Genomic DNA, 23,817 nt, shown 5'->3' with positions numbered 1-23,817 from the left:
ATACTAGTTAAACTACAGTATTTAACAATTATGTAAACTGGAGCTGTGCACCCAAAAATGAAAACCAGCTTGAAGCAGCCATGTATGAGTGTAGCAGGCTCGAACATCTCTCCACTATTGTTACAGTGAGAGGTCGCCTGCAAAGAGCCTATTCTCCAGAAGCAACATGATGGGCAGTTGCTTCCAGAGCATAGGAGGGCTGGCTGCTTTCCCCAGAGGCTAACTCTCTCCTGCTACCTGGATTCCAGCCCCAGAGCATGGGATTTACTAGGCTGCTATCACAATGAAATGGCATTAACAATGAATGCGGTTAGGAATAGCGCTATGCACATAACTGGCTTTTTTGGTTTGCTGGCTGTTCAAAAAATAAAAATGATCGGGGGGGAAAATTAGTTTCAGGCCAACCGCAAACAAACATTTTTCAGTATTTTAATTGAATCAAAAAGTTTTTTAAAAAGTAGTTTGGTGTTAAACAAAATGTTTTGTTTGACCCTGTAAATGGACATGGCTATTTTGGAGAACCTCTCTGGCCAGTTATGGCTCTACCGAAACTTACCTCCGTTTCCCCTTCAATAAGGTAACAATGATGTCACTTTAACAGCCCAGTCAAGGAGAAGCCAAAGTCTAATTAACTTCATTGCATCTCTATTTAATAAATCACTCTGAGAAGAGCACTTGAACAGTGAGTTAGGCTCTTACCTTGGGGCCCAGAGAAAACTTAAATGTCCCAAAATCATATTTTTTGGGTCTGGTCAGATCAATCCTCAGGAGCTGGGGCGAGGATTCTCCCTTGCCAGTTGTGCAGCTTCTTCCCAGCCCACCCTGCTTGTCTTTACTGGCTTTCAGCTTCCTCTAACAGTGGCTCTTTCAGCTGTAGGATCCCAGGTTTCTCTGCTGCCTGGAGAGCTTTGCAGTCCCCCTCCTTCATCTTGCAGCTTCCTGGTTTTTTGGGTAATAGGGAATCAGTCCTCTTTAGCCAGCTAGTTAAGTCCCACATCACCCTCCCAGGTGTGGTGGGTGGGGCTAATGGATTGGGACAGGGCTGACCAGCTGCAGCCCTTAGGTCCTTAAGGGGAAGACCATCCCTCTACAGACCCAAAATGAAACATTTCATTTGTGCTTTTTAAAACTTTTTACTCTTTATTTTTTAAGGAAATTGCAGAAATTTCAAAATGAACCATCATTCCAAATTGGAAAAAACAAAATGTTTTATTTCAAAAATGTTGAAACTAAATGATTCAAATTTTGTTTTTTCCAATTTGGAATGATGGTTCATTTACAGTATGCAAAGTCAGGCTTATTTGGTGAATTCGACATATATGTTTTGGTTGACCTGAATCTGGATTTTTGGTGGAAAAAGTTTTGCCCAGCTCTAATTAGATTACCAAATATTGCAGCTAAACCCAGAGCCAAGACTTTTTCAGGTTCTCCCTCTCTTTGAGTGGTTTTAGGATATCAGAGGCCATCCAGGGAAGAGTGAGCTGGAGTCTCTCATCTCTTTGCAGTCTCTTCTTGGAGGCCCCTTTGGTCTCTTTGACAGCTGAGTGGCCATAAGTAATGCAGCATGATAAGCCTGACTTTGCATACTGTAAATCTTCTGGGGACCGAACCTCTTCGATTCTGCCTTGGATCAAGGCTGGATGTTTTTTCTAGAAGATACACTTTAGTTCAACCACAGCTGCTGGGCCTGAAGCAATAATCCATTCAAGGAAGTCCTATGGCCTGTGTTATGCAGGGGGTCAAACTGGATGTTCACAATGGTCCCGTCTGGTCTTAAAATGTATGAATCTATGAAAGTGGATAGATTTATAGAAGAATGCACCTGCTCTCCAGTGTCTGCGCTTCCTACTTACAACCAGAGACCCTCCCCTGTAATACCATGCGTCATGGACCTGCCTTTCAAGAATGTCATATCCAAAGCAGGCCATTGTTGCAAATTCCCTATTACAACTCCAACCCACTTTTACATAACAAAGGTAAAATCAGAGACTGAGCCCAAAGCCCCTTGGCAGAATGAGCCATTGTTTGCCTGACTCATCCATGCTTGCTAAACAGCAAAGCTACATCATGTTCCTTGATACTACAGAGAGTTGAGAACTGCTGGTGATTCAATTAGATGTGCGCTTGATACTTTTATTTATATTGCCTGCCAAAACTAAAAATTAATGAAGCATGTAGAAAAACAACCCCTATTTCTTGTCAGACTCATTTTATGGTGCAAATAAATTCAGAAGAGGAAAACAAACAAACATGCCAAACCTTTTTAATAAAGGGTCCCAGCTCCTAAACAGGGTGCTCTGTGTTATTGACAGCTCATAGTTTTTGATTGCCTTACAGCAATTCTGACTTGCAGCATGCAAGCTATGCTTGTATGTCTGTAAGGGTCAAGACATTCCTACAGACCAGAACTGTACATACAGAAGCAAGACAAGTGGCTGAAACTGGACAACCCTGAGAGTCTATCAGCAAGGACTCCATACACTTCTACAGCACATCTTCCTTTTTGTAACATGCTATCCCCTGCAGAATCTACAGTTTGGAAGTTCCTACAGATACAGCTTACAGTCTTTCCCATGTCTGAATCAAACCTCATCAGATTTCACAGGCTAAGGGTATGTCTACACTGGCAACTTGCTGTGCCACAAGTTATACCACTTTTATTAAAATGTTGGAATTAAACCACTGTCATGTCCACACTGTGCTCCTTGTGACACTGGAGCGCATCCACATTAGCAGCTCTTGAAACGGCAAAAACAGCAGTGCATTGTGGTAGCTATCTTGCTGTGCAACTGGCCACAGGGTGCTTTGGGAAGGGTTTGCAATGCCTCCTGGGGCAGGCACAGCATCACATGATGCAGATTTCTCAATCCCATTGTTCCATGGGCATCCTACTACATCTCCAGATGCTTTTCAATTGAAGGTGTGTGTGTGGGGTGGGGAATTGTGTCACAGGGAGTGGTGTGAGTATGGAGTGGGGGAGAGAGACAGTGTGTTTTGGGGGACAGAGAGTGTGTCCACGTGCTGTCTTGTAAGTTCAGAGAGCGACAGGAAGCAACCAGTCCTGAGGCGGGGGAAACCCCAACAAAACACACACACACACACACCCCCCTCTGTGTTCCACAGCATGAGCATTCCACATTAATGGTTTGCTTTGTGTTCTGGAGCAGATCAGCACAGCGAGCAACGGCTGTCAGAAATGGTGCTTTGCAAGGGGAGGGGCGCAGTTCAAAACAATGAGCAGAGCGGTCACTTGAGGCATTATGGGACAGCGCCGGAGGCCAATGACAGCGCAGAAAGCAATCAAGTGTCTACACTGGCAATGGGATGCTGGAGCCTCTGTGCAAATAGCCTTACCACTCTCATCGAGGTGGGTTTGTTTTTTTTTGCAGCGCTGCAACTCAGGAGTTTCTGCGCACAAAGTGGCATGGCAGTGCGTTCACGTCTGCAGTTTGAGCATAAAAAGCTGCTTTACTGTGCAGAAACTTGCCAGTGTAGACAAGCCCTGAGAGTTGGACTGGGTCAATATGAAGATCTCTAGAGGAAAACCAGGGTGTTGCAGGAAGTGACTTTAGTGACTCAGTAGGTGGTTCTTCCTGTCAAGCAGGGGCTGGTACGACGTACCGGTAAAAGGTGGCTGCCAGTACCGGCCTGTACCGCTGACTTTAAAGCGCTGCTGTGGCAGCACTTTAAGGACCCTGCTTAAAGCGCTGCTGTGGCAGCGCTTACACATCGCTGCCCCTTTTGCGCCCCCCCCATCGGCAGCCCTGCCAGTTTGTGCCTCCATCGGCGGCCCTGCCAGGTCCCTACCGGCAGGGCCGCCAATGAGGGGTGCAAAAAGGGCAGCCAGGGCCGGCTGCAGTGTTTTTGCTGCCCCAAGCAGAAAAAAAAAAAGCAGCAATCAGTGGCAGCTCTGCCACCGCTGCTTCATTCTTCGGCGGCAGTTTGGTCGCAGGTCCTTCCCCCCCAAGCGGGACTGAGGGATCTGCCGCCGAATTGCCGCTGAAGAGCCGGACGTGCCGCCCCATTCCGTTGGCTGCCCCAAGCGCCTGCTTGCTGCGCTGGTGCCTGGAGCGGACCTGGGGGCAGCGCCGTTAAAGCGCTGCCGCAGCAGTGCTTTAATGTCGTCGTCCCTTTTGCCCCACCTCCCGGCCGCCAATGGGGGAGGGGGGCAAAAGAAGTAGCTGCCCCAGAGCCCCAATTTAAAGGGCCCGGGGCTCCGGCTGCCGCTGCCACTGGAGCCCCGGGCCCTTTAAATCGCTGCTGGAGCCCGGGGCGATGCAGGCCAAGCAGCGCAGATGGACTGGCTGAGGGACGCTGACCCCAACCCCACCTCTTCCACCCGAGGCCCCACCCCTTCAGCGCAAGGCCCTGCCCCTTCCAGGGGGCCCAGAGCTGGCCCCGTACCGGTAAGAGCTCCATTTTACTTTCACCTCTGCTGTCAAGTAAGTATTAAATCAATGCCCCAGGATGGTGTTATGGAGCATTGTGTTGCTATCTAACTAACACATAAGATGTAACACCAAGGTCCTCAGCACTTGTAGCAGCATTAATATTATCTGTTCATTTATCTCCGTTGACATGAGATTTGAATTAGCTCAGATTTGCATTATGCCGCACACATACCTGGGCTTGTAGCATAGGTCACAGAACAGAAATAGTATGATCACAGCAGGGTGAGTTATTAGGCTCAGTTCAGTGTCATTGGATGAATTATTCCCTTCTTCTATTTGCATATTCAGTGTCTACACACACAAGGAATGATTGGACAAAGGAGAAGATTTAGGTAGCTAAAAAAATATGTACCAAAAAGCATCCCTCCCAAAATTATACTTTAAATATTCTTTTTGTTTATTTTTTTTAATGGAGGCATTTTTATTTATGTTAAGGGGGGTTAACTAGCTTTTAATTAAAATGTCCATTTGATATTTAAAAAGACATTAATTTGGCTTTTCATTTTCCAGCCCCAATCACTTCATCCCAGGAGAGCCTGCGAGAAAATGATTGCTGAGTCTTGCGCAGACCCCGACTAACATACAAAAGGTGACTGGGAGAAGAAAAAATGAATAATATCAAACAGGCATCAAAGTAAAATTTGTGGGAGACGTGCTTTATATTTACAGCAATGTTTGTGTAGCTGTTGGTATCCATAAATTACACTAGTCATTAAGCTGTACCAGAGCTGGCTCGGTGTCTTATAAATTATTATTTAATCAGCAACATTAAAAAAAAATGGCACATTTCAAGGAAAGGAGAAACAAACAATGGCTTGGGGGCCCTGCACAGACTTAGAACCTCACAGGTCCTGCTTCCAATCACTCCTTAATTTGGTAAATACTGGAATCCAATGCCAGGCTCTGGACATGAATAACATGATTTGAACTCACGCCTGATCATACAGATTTGACCTAATGTCTGTGCAGCTGGGCAAGTAAGGATATCCACTAACTCCTCTTCACAGCCCAATCAGTTCCTCTGTTAATGTGACTAGAGGGGTGGTCCCTTTCTGTCTGATCTCGGATGAACATGGAACAGAAACTTGCAACTCACTGCCCAATCCCCCTTGCCTTGCCAGCTTGGTCATAGGAGTAAAAAGGGAAATGCTGAAAAGTACCCAGACATTTATGAAGATGTCCTGGAGTTTATAGGTCTACCATGGTGCTGCGGCAGGATAATCCAAAGGCAGCAGAGTCATAGAACACGTCGATGTAAAACCCACAGAAACTCTTGAACCATCAGTTCCCACTGCTGCCAATCTCTTTTTGGACCAGCACATCCACATGCAGCAGGAAAAGGATTAAATGCAGAAGAGTCTGAATGAGTGCACAGAGTAATAGCTATTAGCCAATGGGATATGCAGATATTCAGTTCTTCTGAAAAGCAGGCCCTTACTGCTCTGCAAACACAAGTAAAGTGTGCAAGAACCCAGGGGCGGCTCTAGCCATTTTGCCGCCCCAAGCACGGCGGCATGCAGCGTGGGGGCGCTCTGCCGGTTGCCGGTCCCGCGGCTCCGGTGGACCTCCCGCAGACGTGCCTGCGGAGGGTCCACTGGTCCTGCGGCTTCAGTGAAGCATCCGCAGGCACGCCTGCGGGAGGTCCACTGGAGCCGCCTGCCGCCCTCCCGGCGACCGGCAGAGCGCCCCCCGCGGCGTGCCGCCCCAAACACGCGCTTGGCGTGCTGGGGCCTGGAGCCGCCCCTGAAAGAACCCAAAGTGAAGGAGCATGCTGCTGAACATTTATGGATGAGCAAGTGCTCATGTAACACTGACAGATCCTGGTCATCGGCAGGCAGGCTCGAACCTCGGGCCTCTGGAGCCTAGTGCCTGAACCTCTGCTGCATGAGCTAAAAGCCAACTGGCTGTTAGCTAAGGCTGTAAAGCAGACTCATTAATCATAGGCGCCAACTCCGTGGGTGCTCCGGGGCTAGAGCACCCATGGGGAAAAATTGGTGGGTGCTCTGCACCCACTGGCAGCCAAGCTCCCTGCCTTGCCCCGCCCCAGCTCACCTCTGCCTACGTTCCGCCTCCTCCCCTGGGCGTGCCCCCGCGTCCTGCTTCTCCCTCCTCCCTCCCAGCGCTTGAGCCGCGAAACAGCTGTTTTGTGCGGCAAGCCTGGCTGGGGGGGGAAGGAGGGGAAACGCGGTGCACTTAGGGGAGGAGGCAGGGCCAGGGTGGAGATTTGGGGAGGGGTCCAATAGGGGCAGGGAGAGGTGGTGTTAGAGCAGTGACTTTGGGGCAGGAGTGGAGTTGGGGCGGGGGCGTGAGCACCCACCAGTGCAGAAAAAAGTTGGCGCCTGTGTCATTAATTGCTCTCTCTAAGTGGTCTCGGTTCCACAAGATGTGACAGAACACCACACTCAGAAGGGGTGTGGGTCACATACTTCCCCTAGCTGAGGGAGACTTCCCACAGTTGAAATCCCGGATAAGCCCCCACTTGTAACGCCAACAGATTCCAGTCGGCGGTGGGCAGGATCAAACGGGGGACCTCTAGAGCTTAGTGCATGAACCTCTACAGCATAAGCTAAAAGCCAGCCAGCTGGTTTTTGGCTCATGCACTAAGTGCCAGAGGTCCCCAGTTTGGTCCCGCCTGCCAACGTGTGGGGTCTGTCAGCATTCCACTTGCTAAAATACTCCTCAGCAGGAGCCTCATCCTAACCATTTAAGGCAATGGGAACATAACCATTGGTTTCAATGGAAGCAGGAATGGGCCCAGCACTTGTTACTGCTTCCATTCTAAGAGGCAAGAGCACAGTTCTGTATCAACCCATTCCATTGTGCATTAATGTGTGCTGGGTAAAAGTTTTTAATTTTATTTGTATGCAAGTGGCTTCTGGAAATACCTACATATGAAGCTTTCCTTGATTAGCTTTCCCCACGCTCTTCCCAAATAAGAGAGAGATTTGTATGATATTTAATTAGCATGTCAAAAATATTTTTAACAGGCTAGCTCTGCACTCTAATTTACTTTTCCTCGGCCAAGGCATGCCACTTAAAAAGATTTCTGGATTTTGAAGCCCCTAATCTGGTAATTAAAACTGAAACCCTCCTTGATGCTCCTTGTGTCTTAGGAGAATTCATCACTGGCTTTTCAATTCCATTTGCTTCTTTCTTTGGCAGTTCAGAGGTCTCTGAATCAGAGGTGTTTAAAAACAGAGCATATAGAGATTTAATGCTGGCATTAAACACCAAGAGAGTGTGTACTTTCTACTGCAAGGGTGGGCAAACTATGGCCCCTGGGCTGGATCCGGCCTGTCATGGCTTTGGATCCAGCCCGCAGGATTGCCACCCCCGTGGTGCCGCGGGCTGCGCGCTGATCCCAGATGTGGCCAGCACCATGTCGCTGTGGCCCCTGGGGTAGGGGGACCAGAGGGCTCCGTGCGCTGCCCTCGCCTGCAAGCACCACCTCCCGCAGCTCCCATTGCCCGGGAACGGGGAACCATGGCAAATGGGAGCTTCAGGGGAGGTACCTGCAGGTGAGGGCAGAGCATGGAGCCCTCTGCTCCCCCTCCCCCAGGGGCCACAGGACCGTTGTGCCAGCCACTTCTGGGAGCGGCGTGGGGCCAGGGCAGGCAGGGAGTCTTCTCTGGCCCCAGTGTGCATCGCTACAACCCCAGAGCTGCTCCAGGTAACTGGCGCCAGGCCAGAACCCGTGCTCTGAACCCCTCCTGCACCCCACACTCCCTGACCTGAGCCCCCTGCCGCACCTTGCCTGCACCCTAACCCCTTTCCGCACCCCACACCCTTCCTGCACCCTTACACCCCGCCGGCACCCCAACCCCCTTCCCTGTGCCCTCTCGTACACCCCATACCCCTTCTCTGCCCCAACCCCCTTCCTGCACTCCGCACCCTTTTCACACCCCACACTCCCTCCCGCACCCCAACCCCCTGCCTCAGCCCTACATTCATGGCCCTGCATGCAATTTCCCCACCCAGACGTGACCCTTGGGCCAAAAAGTTTGCCCACCCCTGGTCTAATGCTTAGAGTAAATATGGTGTCAGGACTCTTCTTTTCTCTTATCCAGTTCTGCCACTGACTCACTGTGGGGATGTCTAGAAAGCAGCTGGGTGGTATGATTCCCAGCATGGGTAGACATTCATGCACGAGTTCTACTTGAGCTAGCACCTAAAAATAGGTTTGGCCATGATAACAGCAGCTCGAGCTAGCCATCTGAGCACATACCTAGGGGTTGGACAGAATTGTACTCTGGCAGCCAGGCACCCGTGCTGTTGCCTCCAACACAGCTAAGTTTAGTATACTAGAGCTAGCCTGTGTACCTGTACTTGAACTGGGAACTACCTCTCAACTACTGTGTAGAAATACCTTGTGTGACCTTGGACCTGTCACTTTATCATTCTGGGCCTCCAATTCTCAACCTTTAAAAATTAAAGATGATTAGTAAATTCTGGTGGCTGGAGACAACACATTTGCAATGGCAGGCTCCAAAACCTGGGAAGCCCTAACTGAAGAGATCAGGAGACCTACTCAAACTATGGTCAGGGCAAAATGCAAGACACAACTTGGTACAAACACCCAATGACAAGAGAGAATGACTTGGCAATGTCTCAGAGGAAAGCGAGGAAAGTAACAGAGAGAGAAGAGAAAGAATGGATTAGGGAAATAAATAACCCCCCACACTAAGTAATGTCATCAAATCAAATGGCAGAAAGTAAGACGAGGAAAGGAAAGGATGGGGAGGACAGGGGCAGGATCTGTGACGAGAGGGATAGGAACAGGCCAGGGAAAACAGAGGCACAAGAGTCTAAAACCACTAGAGAACACAACCCTCCAGAACTTGAACCCATCATTGGTGAGTCTCAGCCTTCCTTTGCTGTCTAGTAATTATCTGTGACGACCACTGTTAGAGCATGTGTCTCCCTCATCCTCTAGTGGCAGGTCCACACAGAAGAGAAGAGCCTCCTACTGTTCCATTAGCTAAAGTAATAGAGGCCTGTGCTGTGGATATGAAAATCCTAACCCTGCTAATGATCTATGATTACATTTTTGTTTATGCAATTTTCAAGTTCTAAAAAAGACTAGGAAATTACATCCGAACCCCTCCCACTCCAAACAAACAAAATGCCCCACCCAAATCCAGGTTAAAAGAACATTAAGTTTGCAAAGTCAAGCACTCAGAAGTTAGGAAATGCCAGAATTAAGGATGCCTGTGCAATCTTCATTTGGCCCCTTTGAGCAAACACATTGTGACAGAGTTTTAAATTACACATTTTTTCCCACAGGACCCCTGCCTCATTCAGTGAACAGGCTGGACCTACTCTCGGGGCAGAACAAGGCTGTGCAGTAAAGGAGACTGTTGTCTGTAGGACTCCTGCCTTTTTTGTTGCAGAGTTGGAAGGTGTGTAGTTAATGAGGCAGGGAACTGCAGGAAGAGAAAGGGCAATTTCATGGTGAAGGCAATTGATTGATACCCTGAAGAACTGGATTCTATCCCCTTCCTCTGCCACAGAGTTCCTGTGTGCTACTGGGCAAGTCACTTAAGCCAAATTCTTTCCAGGTGATCACTAATTGTGTGTTCTTTATTTTCTGGGTGCCCAACTGGAGACCCTGGGGCTGATTTGCATAAGTGCTGAGCACTCACAGCTGCAACTGAGATCAATGGGGGCTGGGCTTTGAACATATAAAGTGCTATAAAAATGCTTTCAAAAAACCAGGTTTTCAGTTTCTAAAACTGGGTATACAAAATTTGATGATTTGGTTTTAATTTGTGTATCTCAATTCAGTGTAAAATGGGGAAAGCAATATCATCTCAACTCATAGGGGTGTTGTGAAAAATCAATTCATTAATGTTTGTAAAGAATGAAGTAAGAAACTACAATGAGAGCATCATTAAAGTTCTTTAGACAAAGTTTTTCTGGAGGTAATAACATGTAGCTTTCTTAAAATTATAATTAAACAAGGAACTAGAACATGTAAGTACCTATACTTTACACTTTTCCCTTTTTCAATTAGGAAAGTTGGCTGACAGGCTAAATTTATCTTCATTGTTCTTGAGAAAACAAATAATTGAGTATAATAAACCACCTCAGAGCATACTTCCCTATTAATCTTGCACAAAAACTAAGTGGTTTTATTATTTTTCTTAGGGCTTCCCACAAAATGCATCATTTTCTTCTGTTATTTGCTTACTAATCATTGAACTCAAACAACACACTGGAGAATTAACAGTAATCAGCAGCAAACAACAGTAACTGCAACAGAGAGTTCTACAAGGAAAGCAATGTGTCCCTCTAGCATGTATTAGCAACGGTTTACTCACCGGCACCTACGCAGTTTACAGCTGTGGAGAAATTAATGCTCAGACCCACACTCCTGGTGAAATATGGTATGTGCAGATCTTTTAGAGGAAAGTGAAAGAACCTCAAAAGAAACAGCTTGGAATTATGGAATTCTAATGATAGAACAACAGGAAAAGAATGGAAATTATGGAAAAGAACAAAACTGGAGTCTTGAATATGACCCACCTGGAATTGTGAACTTTGGTGTTCAGGTTCAAATGCCCAGGTCACCTTCCTGCAGGTTGTTTGTAATTTTAGAGCGAAACAGCTGTCTGATTCCCTCTTCTCTGTAGGACCACTGGAACCTAATTAGCTAACACTAAACACTTTGAATGCCACCAGGCAACTCAGTGCTAACCAAAACAAATCACAGAGCTCCATATTATATAACAAAGGAATATCCTAAAAAAAGTTGGCAAAGCATACTTTTTGCCCTGTACTTTTCCAAAATAGACTTTCCAAAAAATTGGTCCAACTTTCATTAACACCCCTGACATCCTATCACACCTCTCAGTTCTCCAATCCATTTTACACAGCTGTTAATTTAGCATGGGGGAAGCTCTAATTGGAGTGGTTAATAATCACTCAAAGATAAATGCTGCTTGCAGCGTGGGGCTGATGCTTACAGAGGCATGAAGTGGCTAACTAAGATCTCCAGGTTTATTTATAGAAAGCAGTGACAGGCTTGAGCACTGGTTTTCTCTCAATGTCAACCAAACATATGGAATTGCACACAAAATAAAATAGAGCCACGAAGAAAGAAAGCATGAAGCGAATGCTTCAGAAAAGAGTAATACAGGCTAACCTACAACTGGAAAGAGTAAGGATCTGAATGAACAGTCTGTGACTGCAGTTGTCTTTGACTCCAAGAGACCTTGTTCAAGTCCTGCTCAGATCATTAATGAAAGTGAGTTTTGTCGGTCTCATCCTGGTTAACTGAGGCATCACAACGCAAACAGCAGAAACACTAAAAACTATATACGTGCTAAGTAGAAGTATCATCCACGGGTCTCAAAGCATGGTAGAAAGATATTCTAATTTTACAGATGGGGAAATGGAGGCATGGACTGGTTAAATGACTTACTTCAGACAACACACCAAGACAGCGGTTTAACAGTTGCCAGGTCCCTTGATTCCTATTCCAATGACCCATCCCCTGGATCACAACTGTCCAGGAAATAAAATAAATTCAGATATAGCAAAGGTCAGCGAAGATTGCTTGTCTCATACAGTCTTACCCCTGTATTGTTCCTTCTATTAACGTCTTTCTGACCTTTTTCTGAACCTGGTAGTAATGGCTCCTCAGCCACCTCCCTCAATCATATGTTTTTATTGGTTTCCATATTGGGACTGAGGTACATTTTAAGGCATGATGTAACAAAACCTACAGACACAGAGAAGCATCTCCATAACTAGCTAAGTTGAACACGAGCATCTTCATAGATAGAACTCAGCATCTTTTGCTCATAAAATGCAACCTTCTTCTAGCATAATTAAAAGCACCATCTCTCCATTAGCTCTCAGCAGTACTGCATTAAGGTATGCCCCTTGTGCAGATAAGCCACTAGGGAGCAATGTAATCACAGGTGCTAAAGCATATGCAATTCCATGCAACAGACAAGAGTGGTGTATATACACCAGGGGTCGGCAACCTCTGGCACGTGGCTCATGAGGGTAAGCACCCTGGTGGGCCAGCCAGTTTGTTTACCTGCCACGTCAGCAGATTCGGCCGATCGCGGCTCCCACTGGCCGCAGTTAGCCATCCCAAGCCAATGGGAGCAGCGGGAAGTGGTGCGGGCCGAGGGATGTGCTGGGCACAGCTTCCCGCTGCTCCTATTGGCCTGGGATGGTGAACTGCGGCCAGTGGGAGCCACGATCGGCCTAACCCTCTGGATATGGCAGGTAAACAAACTGGCCCGGCCCACCAGGGGCTTTCCCTGGCGATCTGTGTGCCAGAGGTTGCCGACCCCTGATATACACCATGTGCAAAGGACTGGCCCTGGAATGAAATAGCAGAAGGTGTTACTGGTAAGGACCGAGCTGCACTATATAAAACTGTGGAAAGGAAGTTTCCTTCCTCTATGTCTGTATCTAGCAAGTGCAATAAACCACCTTCATGGACCCAGTTTTCACCTTTCTCTAAAATGGAGTGACAACAGTAAGAGACTCATGCCTGAGTGAAATGAAATCACATATGACCATTTGCTATTAGGGAAGAGGAATGTCTTTGGTCACATACGGTAGGTTTGCGGCTGGAAGGATGTCTGTCTATTGTTGCAGGCTGTTCAGCTTTCAGCTCCATTAATGAAAAAGGAAATCATTGTAGCACATGCCCCTGCTTCTCTGCACTGGAGAATACTGATGCCGTGGGTGGATGCTATTGCTCACTAGTTACACTACCTCTGTCTCTGCAATCCAAAGCCAACCCATGGTGGGTGCAGCCCTTCACACTTCTGTGCCCTGCTGTGCAGCTGGGGCTTGCTTTGCCTCAACAAAATAATTCCAGAGGCAAAACTACTGACGGGTTGGTGACCCCAGACATCAAAGTCAAGAAGAAGGGCCCTTTCCTGCACATATGCTCGGCACTAAACCTTGAACACCCCTGAAGGACAAGTAGATCTTGAATGTTTACAGAAAAACACACAGATGTTGGCCAACAAAGTGGCAATCAGGTCTGTGTAACTGTAGTTTTATGCTGAGGTTTGGAGAAAAGAATAAAAGGGCTAATTAGGTCTAGATTGGCTAAGAGACAGTATTAAGTGACATGAGATGAAGCCTGCAAATATTTGAAGGGTCATCAAAGAGATAGAGGGATCTACCTAACTATATAATAAAGTACCAAGAGTACCTAGGAGAACTAGGATGAAGCCAAGACAGAGAACATTTAGGCTGAGTTTCAAAAACTATTCCCTGACACAGAGCTCTATTAGGCTGTGCAATGGATTCCCAAAGCTGTGGTGGAAACCTCATTGCTTGGAACATTGAGAACTAGATTGGGCAAAATCAGGGAAGAATACACTGTAAGGAACAATCCTGCCTCGGGCAGGAAGTGGACCAGATGTGATCTCATAGGTCTTTTCAATGTATTTATTCAGTTCAAGACCAAGTCAGGGCAAGGGTTCATTGACACAAAGGTCATGAGTTATTTGCATGGGAATCCAGCCCTGAATAATAGAAATCTTGTGAGATCAGCCATCTTGGGGAACACAGGTCTTTCCTGGTTTAAAATCTGACCCATAAATGACATTGTATCTGGCATATGCTCATGTCTTCTTAAACTGCCCACGTTTCCTCCTCTGGCATAGTTCACTTATGCTGTGTCCAAGAGCAGCGGATACCTGTTATATAGTCTATAAAGACAGCAGTTAAAATACCTGACTTCTAGCCCTCCTGTGGTGTTAATTTAATAGGATGGGGATGCAGTTCACTAGCTATAATGAAGGTCTAAAGATAAGTATTCAAACACCTGCAATATCTCAAAGCCTTGGAACTTTATCTATAATTCACAGAGATTTTACATTCCAAAAGTTCAGTGAAATATTGGCAAGAAAATTAACTGCCCTAAAATTTGTACTTAACCAAAGAAATGATTCTGGTCTCACCATCCCACTTTGTGAGATTACTTTATGAGCAGCAGCAGGATTCTTATGAAAGTGGAGTTGTATTAAAAGCCCTCAGCTGTATTTCGACTAAACCCTCCCACGCCAACCCCAGTGTAATTACTGTTCTTTTTTAATGAGCAATATAATTTTAAGCAGTCGGTCACTGAGGTGTCCCAAAGAGGATAGAAGTGCCTCCTCCTAGCATCTAGTAGGGATAAAATTAGTGAGCCACAGTCCCAAAGCATCAACACATTACAAAGCCCACTGAGATCAGTGCCAGTGAGTTCTTAATGGGTAACAGTCATTACATTCACTAAAGAGATACGCTTCCAATGAACCTGTACAAAACCAGTGAATTTAGAGCTGGTAAAAAGCACTGGATTTACAGTCCTGCTGACCAAATCCCTCTGTCTACCAGGCAGCTACTGCACAGGCAGCAGCTGTGCAAGCTTTCTCTGCACTGAACTCCTCTGCTTTTAATGAAGGCAAAAGCACAGATGCAATCCCCATGCCCATTCAGTCCAGTTTTAGTGCCAGCAGTTTCTGTGAACTACCCTTAGAAACTGGATTGAAATGTATCAACTTATTTCATGAAGGCCACTCAACCGCCTGCAGATAAGTCATGGCTTTCAGTCGCCACCTCTTTTACAGTCCGTGAGATGCATCCTGGAAATGGGGAAGTGAAAGACTTAGCATCCCACTTCCAGACCCTTAAGTCATCCATTTTCATTCATAAAACTAAAGCATTAAATATGAGAAGAAGAGAGATGGTGAAAGCAGGGGTGGCTCTAGGAATTGCGCCACCCCAAGCAGGGCGGCACGCCGTGGGGGGCGCTCTGGTGGTAGCCGGTCCCGAGGCTCCGGTGGACCTCCTGTAGACGTGCCTGCGGATGCTCCACCAGAGCTGCGGGACCAGCGGACCCTCCGCAGGCATGTCTGCGGGAGGTCCACTGGAGCCACCTGCCGCCCTCCCGTGGCACACCGCCCCAAGCACGCGCTTGGCGCGCTGGGGTCTGGAGCCGGCCCTGGGTGAAAGGGTGTCAACTGCAGCGAGTCTCCATCACTTCTCTTAGGCACTTCACCAAATTAGGCACCACGTGTTTCCCAGCTTGTAACAGGTCTGGTTCTTGAATTGTCACCAAGAGACATAACTACCACAGTTTAGGGCATCAGAGTCAGGAGTCCTGAGTTCGGTCACTTACTTGCTCTGTGACCTTGAGCAAATCAGTTTGCCTCTCTCTGTGCCTCCATTTCTTTGTCTGTAAAACAGGGATATCATCACGTCACAGGGGTTGAGAGGTTTCATTATTGTTTGTAACAGAGAGAGAGAGACTCCGATGAAAGGTGTTCTTGTAAAGACTGCAAATGCAAACAATCAGTGCTCAGAATGACATTGTCACCTGAATCCTTGCCACATGCTAACACAGCATCTGTTTGATTGAGTCTCCGGGTCCTTCTTGTTATTACATCTTTTATTTGTAAGAAGCACCCTTCCTCCCAAAATCTCTCCCACACAAACTGACTCAAACACTGCACCAAAAATGCAATTGGTGTACATGTGCCAGCCACCAGTGTGACTAGGATGTCGTTCTCCAAATTACACAAATCTCTCAAATGTGTAAATATTCACAAACCGCTAGTTCAAATGATGGCACCCCCAGGCTTCCATGGAAGACCAAAACACTGATTATTATTTGTACGGTGCTATGTAAGTGCTGAGTTATTGCTTTCTCAGCAAGTAATGGTATGGAAATTAAAATTAATGTCAAGTTTACATTAAAAATTACATTGACAATTATTGTGACAGATTAAATTGATTTACATGCATTTTGTAAACTGATTCGGTGCTCACTGATTAATGCAATAAATTAGAGTCTTACAAATCCCATGTGTGATTATATAAATCACTAACTTCCAACAGCAATGTATACTGTGTCAAACATCTTGTTTGTACATCAAAAAGACAATGACTTGTACAACATCAAAATTAGAATCAAGCATCATAGCCTTTCTATGGAATAATGGACAGAGGCCCTTGATATGTGATCAGGATTATCCCCAGACTTTGTCATTGGAGGACATGGTGATATGACAATTGCTGAGTTGTGCTCAAATTTTCAGTGAAAATTGCTTTTCATATCAGGAAAATGTAGTGATGCGGGACCATCAAGGTCAAATCTGGATACAAGCTTCTCCCAAGCTCATGTGTTTGTATCCAGAGATTTGCTTTGGGATTATCTCCAGAAAAAAGTTATTTCATCTGGAAAGTTCATGTAACAAAAGTGTCCCTCTCTGTTATCACTTTGATGCACAGTACAATACAGGCCAGCTCACAAAAGCAAGAAGAAACACTGCAGATGTAGGCTAAAAGCTTTTATAAATCATCAGCACAAACACTGAGAATTCCTTTTGCTATCCTATGGACCTCTCCCCAGTGCAGCTGCAGATCTCACGTATTTTCACAATTGTTCCCCGCAATGTACATGGCTGTATCTGTTATAAACACAAGAGTTGTACAAAAGTTGCATGACAAAGCTGAAATTATGCAAAGCTTGCCCTGTTCAGAGGTCATATTACAAAACCGCCGTGCAAAGATTTTATAATGTTCATTTACCTGGTCTGATTTATTATGGTCACACATTGAAACTCACAGTTTTGCAACTCCAAACCAGATGTAAACCTCTGGTTTCACCCATAAACACTGTTATTGGTTTAATTCAAACCCAGAACTCAAAAAAGAACCTCAAAGGGTCTAAATACACATGAATGGAGTTTGATAGAAAATCCCTGAGAACCAAACCTACTGAGTGTTGCATGCCTCTGATAAACAGCACACAGTAAAGAGGCAGCACACAGTATCATACACTAAAGCATACACTAGGTGGCAGTATAGTAAACCATAACAACTTGGAAAAATCTCCCACATAACAGCCCAATATGCTGAGCCACCCACCTCCTGTACTTGGTTACAATTTCTCCTTTTCCTGAAATCAATGGCAAACAACAGGCGGTGAAGGAATAAGGTGCTGAGGAGGGGTTTGGCACCTCACAGGTACTTAATGACAAGAGGCTGAATGAAGACAGGAATGTGATCATCCATCATTAATGCAGGCTCCTAGCATGGTTCTCTCTTGTTAACACACCACCCATGCAGAAACAGCCATCACCATGGTTTACAAATTAAGGGCCTGATCTAAAGCTCATTGAAGTCAATGGAAAGACTCCCAGTCAAGCAGGGCCGCCCAGAGGATTCCGGGGGCCTGGGGTCTTCGGCAGCGGGGGGGCCCTTCCGTTCCGGGACCCGCCGCCGAAGTGCCCCGAAGACCCGCGGCGGGGCCCCCCCCGCCGCCGAATTACCGCCGAAGCGGGACCCGCCGCCGAAGTGCAGCCCGGTCTTCGGGGCACTTCGGCGGCGGGTCCCGGAACGGAAGGGCCCCCCGCCGCCGAATTACCGCTGAAGACCGAGCTGAACTCGGCGGCAGGTCCCGCTCCGTCTTCGGCGGTAATTTGCCAGCGGGGGGTCCTTCCGCCCGGGAGCGGAAGGACCCGCCGCCGGCGAAGACCGGGAGCGAAGAAGCTCCTGCGCCCAGCCCCGCAAGAGTTTTCCGGGCCCCCCGGAGCGAGTGAGGGACCCCGCTCCAGGGGCCCCAAAAAACTCTCGTGGGGGCCCCTGTGGGGCTCGGGGCCTGGGGCAAATTGCCCCTCTTGCCCCCCCCTCTGGGCGGCCCTGCAGTCAAGCCCCAAGTGAGGAGGGATCAGATGGGAACAGTCCTTTTGCTTAACATTCTAAATATATGTCAGCAAAACTTAGTACTGTAGGGTACAAACCTCAGAAAGGGTCCAGAGGTTTCATCCTAATGCTCTTCAAACTGTGACTAGATACCCTGCAATGTAAGGTTTCCCCCTTGGAGATTTCTGGCCCTTTCTTGCTTATCTTACAGTAGCTCAGGACTTCTGCTTCCTCATGAAAAAAAACCTGATTTTAAACCAATTAACAGATCTTATTTTTTTGCATTAAAAAGGTCCACAAGGTTTTGCTTGGATTTGAGTTTGGGCCCAAAATCTGGGCTGGCTCTTTTATTTAAATTGATTCACATTTCCTAGTCATGAGTTAATTACACTAAGATCTAAATATAATTAGGCTTTAAGAAGGAGAAGCATTTAGTTGTTGGCCTCACCTACGTTACAACTATAACCATGTCAGGGAAACCGATTACAGTACAGGTGTCCCATGGCCTGTTACCGCACAGTTAAAAGTTGTATTCTCAATGGGATGTAATGTGTTTCTGTAAACTGGTTAAAATCCTGGGCAGCTCAAGACTTTAGTCAGGTTATAAGGACACAATTTGCTTTAGTCAGCACTATAAATTCTAACCAGATTGTAACTGAATCCCTGAGTTGATTATAGTTGTAGCACAGATGGTTCCATTATATATTTACACGTCTGATTCTATACTAATTACTTCTCCAAAGTAACTAGCACAGTAGTGGTTCAAGGTCTCCCCCCCCGCCCCCACCCCTTACTTGAGATGGGCATAAATCAGATCTGAAACCCTCTCCTTCCCTCAGACTTTGGGAATATTTGTAAGGAGAGACAACTCTGGACCTGAACTATGTCTCTTGAGTCTCCCTCTAAAATGGGCAGAGCTGGAATATCTAATCCAAATGCCCTTAAGCTTTGGGGAAATTCTGATAGTGAAGCAGAACTTCACAACTGAGGCCCATCTCTAGTTAAAGCTAGAGATAAGAAAAGAGCATTTGTAGGAAGCAAACGGTGGCAGCTTTTCTGCAGAGAAGTATTTAAAATTATTAAAGTGTGACTGAGCCTATAAATAAGACATTTGTGATGATTTTATATTTAGATAAACAACGTCCTGCTTTAACTACTACTAATAAAGATACCACATCAACTGCCACAATGTAGTGTAATATAATTTCCCTGTCTGACTCTTAATGGCATATTATAACTAAAATGTCCTGCCAGTTGAAATTTAGGCTAGAACTCAATGATCTTAAACAACTGGATTTGAAATGACTAACTCCTAAATGTAATCAGATATCCATGCAGAAGGAGCACGAATTAAAGTCCTCGGCAAAGGCTGTGTATAATAATATAGGTCTTAACATCACTTAGAGACAATGTTGTTAAAGGCTGTATTAAGGGATGAAGTTACAGTCCCCACTTAAACAAAAATGACAGGGTCATTCACGGGGGTATAAAAATAAGCAAGATAATGGGAGTGAGTGAACCGCACCTCCTGGTAATGGAGTAATTGGAAAGTGATACGGCTCTTCTCAATGCTCTTTGAAAAGGAGCAAAGGATTGGATATCCAAAGTATAATTCAATTTATGTAGATTTTTCAAAAAGACTGACAAAGGCTCCCATAAGGGAATATAGTTAACAGAAACCAAAGCTTGTTAGGAGCTTAGTGCTTTTAGGGCCTTTGAGAGGCGGCATGAGCTACGAGACTCGGCGTCAGACATGCCTCAGTTCTAGACCTTGGGCGAGTCACCTGTCGGGATTCTGACAAGGGCAGTCAGAAACAAGGGTCAGAGCAGGTCCAACCTGAGGCTGGGAGTAGTGGAACAGTTTGTAGTGAGGTTTCAAACCAGATTGATACCAAGTGTCAGAGTCTGAGTCAAGGTCTGGGTCAGGAGGCAAAATCCAAATCAAGCTGAGGTCGAAATCAGGAGTTCAGGAGCAGGAATGGTGTGGCAGCTACAGGAAAGCTGCACTGTTGCCAGGACACATCCTGGAATATCCCTTGGGTTTATATCAGGAACCATGAAGCTGCTGCCTGTGAGACCCCTTGAGGTGGGACTTCCCATGGCCTGTGTCTGCAGGGGAGCACAAGCTGGTTACAGCTGCTGCTGGATGGCAGCATGGAGATTCCAGCTGCCGGGTAGTTCTTCAGGGCTGGGTTCTAAACCCATGGGCCTTACACTAAGCTCTTTTATGCCTGAGCAGTCTCATCTGTGAAATGGGAATGTTGCCAGTTCAGTAAAACACTTATGTACATGCTTAAATTCCACTGAAGTCACCCTCCTCACCTGTAGGCCCCTTTCATCTCTGATTTTGTGAGTGGATATCCCAGCTGGAGATCTGGGTTCAGTTTCTGGTTAGCAGCTGAAATGAGTTCAACAGGTCTAGTCCTTAGACCCCATTTGTACACATTGCCAAACCACCACATCATGGTGCATAGATAGTGATGTTTAACTCAGGAGAGGTTACAGATTGGCACTGAAGGGTGCGTTGCAGGGCACAACAGAGGTGCTCTGCCAGAGGTGTGTGGGACAAGCTTGCACAGATCCTGCCATTACTCTATGGTGTTCTAAACCAGCACTATTAGTCCTATACTAAAAAATCATTCTCAAAGATTTTATGGCCTTACCCTCAGAGGCTCTGAACACCACCTGCAAGGTTATTATTATAAATTATGTATGTAGGACCCAACGTGGGGCATGATCAGTTTGTTCAAAACTCGGTGCCTGATGTTGTCTATTAAAAGCAGAGAAGTGGTGAGCAGGTTTTATATATTCTGAGTGTAAAACACCATTGACTTCAATAACCACAGAACATGGGTGGCGGGTAATGGAAGCTGGGGGAGGCTAAGCTCCCCAAACCTTGGGCTGCTGGAGGGAGAGGGGGGCTGTGGTGGATCACTGCACAAGCACACGGGGCTTGTGCTCAGGGCCCTGTAAAAATCTCCCCCAGCCATGGCCCCAGGGCTGGAGGAGCTCTTGCTCCCTGCTGTGGCCACAGCGCTTTGGGGGTGGGGGGCTGGAGAGGAGTGAGCAGGGTGGCAGTGCCGTGGGAGGAAGAGGCACTGTGGGGGCAGGGCCGCAGGGGAAGGAGCGGAAGGGGGGGGAGAGTCTTCGGGCTCTCAGCCCCACTCCGTGGCCCTGACCAAGCTCTCATTCCCCTGCCCCCGTCCCAGTATAGGGTGCTGAGAGAAGCGAGCGGAGGAATTGCTTCAGCCAGAAGAGGCGGGGCAGGGGGCTAGCCTCCACAAGGGGGAGTTTCACCCACTACCCAGGTAGCAGAATTAAACCATCCCTGAGCACTATTCGAAATTCCACTCTACAATTCTTCAACACGATTCTCCTCCTCCTCCTGGCTCTCCTTTTGAGGGATGGCTTTTTCAAGGTGTTTAGGTGCTTAATTCCCAATCATTTCAATGGGTGTTAGGTGCCTAAACACCTTTAAAATCTGGCCCTTAATCTCTCTGTGCCTCAGTTCCGCATTTTCAAAGTAGTATTTCCCAACCCCACAGTTTTGGAAGGGTAAATATAGTAAAGACTGTGAAGTGCTTAAATACTATGGGGGCCTATAAGTATCTAAGATGAAACAGATCTAATCTAAGGAGCTCAAAAGCCATAAGTGTGAATGAGATAAATGTCTTCCTATGCCGTTTGGGGTTTATTCCTTGGTAGTTCAGTCCAGGCTAACACTTGTGGTGACACTAAGCCCTAGGGACTGTGTTAGCCTTTCTGTGAATTAGATCCACTGGTGTCCAGCAGGCTATAACTTGCTGCCTCTTCTCTACCCACTGAGGACACTGTGATCTTTTCTCAAGTGCAAACAAACAAAAACCAACTCCTTGTGTTAGCAGAATTAGTACCTGAGCTGAACAAAATGAGGAAGCCTCTGCATGAGGTAAAGATGGAGAAATAAGGAGAAAGATATCTCTGTTGCCTGGCTGTGTTAGCTGGAGAAGAGATTGTCCTTGTTCCATTTATTAACTCACATGCAGATTATATGAACAACTGCAGCAATGAAACCCACACAGGTATGAGGGAAGATGCCTTCACCAGATGCTGTAGCTGCTGCTGTGACCAGCTTTACTGGTTGGGTGAGCAAATCTGAAAGAGCAATTTTCAAATGATGTGTGATGAGCCCCAGAGGTGAGGCATTTAGTTATACTTAAACACACTCTTAGCTTAGCCAAGGTTTAGTATTAACATAAGACTCCAACTATTCTTTCCCATTACTTCAGTCAAATCTCTCAACTCACACTTGCTACCTATTCCCTATTAAGCTGTCATTCATTTTTACTGCTGAGAAAAGGCTCAGTTCTGTACATGTTTCATTTAGTCCCCAAAACAGATGCAAATCAGTGTGGAAAGCCAGGATAAATTTGCACCCACATTCTGGCTCTCCATGACCTTAGTATGTATGCATGCACACGTGTATACACACACACACATACACATACACACACACAAACACACTCCCCTTAAATGACTCCTGCTTCTAGAGGATTAGTCTATAGAGTGTGCCAGTACTAAAACATCTTTGGAACTTCTAAACCTAATATATGACAGTTTCCTAACTCAAGAAGTATTGCAGCCAACACAGGGGAATTCTATATTAGACCGCTGTTTCTCAAAGGCGGCTACCATGGCCGCATGCAGCCACCAGGGGGGTTCCCTGCAACCATGGCAGTTTCAGCCCCTTGCCTTCCTCCCTGTTGCTCCTGCATGCGCTGCCTCTCTGGAGACACAGGTGGGACACACAACACTTAAGGAGCGAGATGAGGCGGCAAGGACGGGGTGAGAACAGTGGGTGGGAGGGGTGAGGCGGCGAGCGGTGAGGAGGCCCTGGCAGAGGAATAAGGAGGTGGGCCAGCAGCAGGGTGACAAGGCAGGCAGGAGGGTCTGGCTGCAAGCGGGGAGTGAGGAGATGAGTGGTGAGAGTGAGGAGGCGAGGGGTGAGGACTGGAGGCGGGTGGATGTGGGGTGAGGAGGCGAATGGCAAGGTGAATGGGCCCTGGCGGAGGAGTAAGGAGGTGAGCCAGCAGCAGGGTGATGAGGCGGACAGGGGGGTCTGGCTGTGAGTGGGGGGATTGAGGAGGTGAGCAGTGAACCACCAGCGAGCAGGAGTTCTCACGGTGGGCTGGGGGGGTTTTGTGGCAAGGGAGTGAGGAGGCGAGCAACAGGTGGAGGAATGAGGAGGGACACAGGAGGCGAGCAGCAGGCTCATGGGCAGAGGGTGGAGCCCCCCTTTGGGAAGGCTAGTCTCCAACTGCATCTCTTCTGCCTGTGCTCCCGCCCCTAGCAGCTGGAGCCCTGAGACCACCTGCACCTGGAGCCACAAGCTCCTCACCTGGAAAAGCCCGGAGCACCCTCCCCCCATGGCTGGAGGATCCCCGGGCTGGCCGAAGTCCTGAGACACACTCCCCTTCCCCACCTGCCCAGAGGAGCCCCAGGGTGGCTGAAGCCCGGAACACCTCTGCCCCCTCGTCCAGAGGAGCTCTGGGCTGGCCGAAGCCCCAAGCCCCCACACCTGGCCGGTGGAGCCCTGGGCCAGCTGCAGCCATGCCTCCCTTCCCCTCTCCTCCCCAGACATGTTCTTCATTATTATTTGGACTTCTATTATGTAAAAGCATTTTTAAATTTACTTCAGAATTATTATACCGACAAC

General features: G+C 47.1%; 1 protein-coding gene across 8 annotated transcripts in view; it reads right to left on the bottom strand.

Annotated features, from left to right (window-relative positions):
* ALK (ALK receptor tyrosine kinase) overlaps positions 1 to 23,817 on the bottom strand; it is a 574,134-nt gene that overhangs the window by 177,976 nt on the left and 372,341 nt on the right. The window contains exon 1 of one of the 8 annotated variants that reach the window (XM_039530225.1): positions 700 to 851. The exons of the other annotated variants lie outside the window; for them this stretch is intronic. The gene's annotated coding sequence lies outside the window, so the exon portion shown is untranslated. Of the gene's footprint in view, positions 1 to 699; positions 852 to 23,817 lie in introns of those variants that run through there. 8 annotated transcript variants of the gene reach the window in all.

The sequence above is a fragment of the Mauremys reevesii genome, linkage group 3 (assembly GCF_016161935.1).
Source record: "Mauremys reevesii isolate NIE-2019 linkage group 3, ASM1616193v1, whole genome shotgun sequence".
Lineage (NCBI taxonomy): Eukaryota > Metazoa > Chordata > Testudines > Geoemydidae > Mauremys > Mauremys reevesii.
The sequence above is the reverse complement of the archived record's forward strand: the minus strand, read 5'-3'. Positions and strand labels throughout refer to the sequence as shown.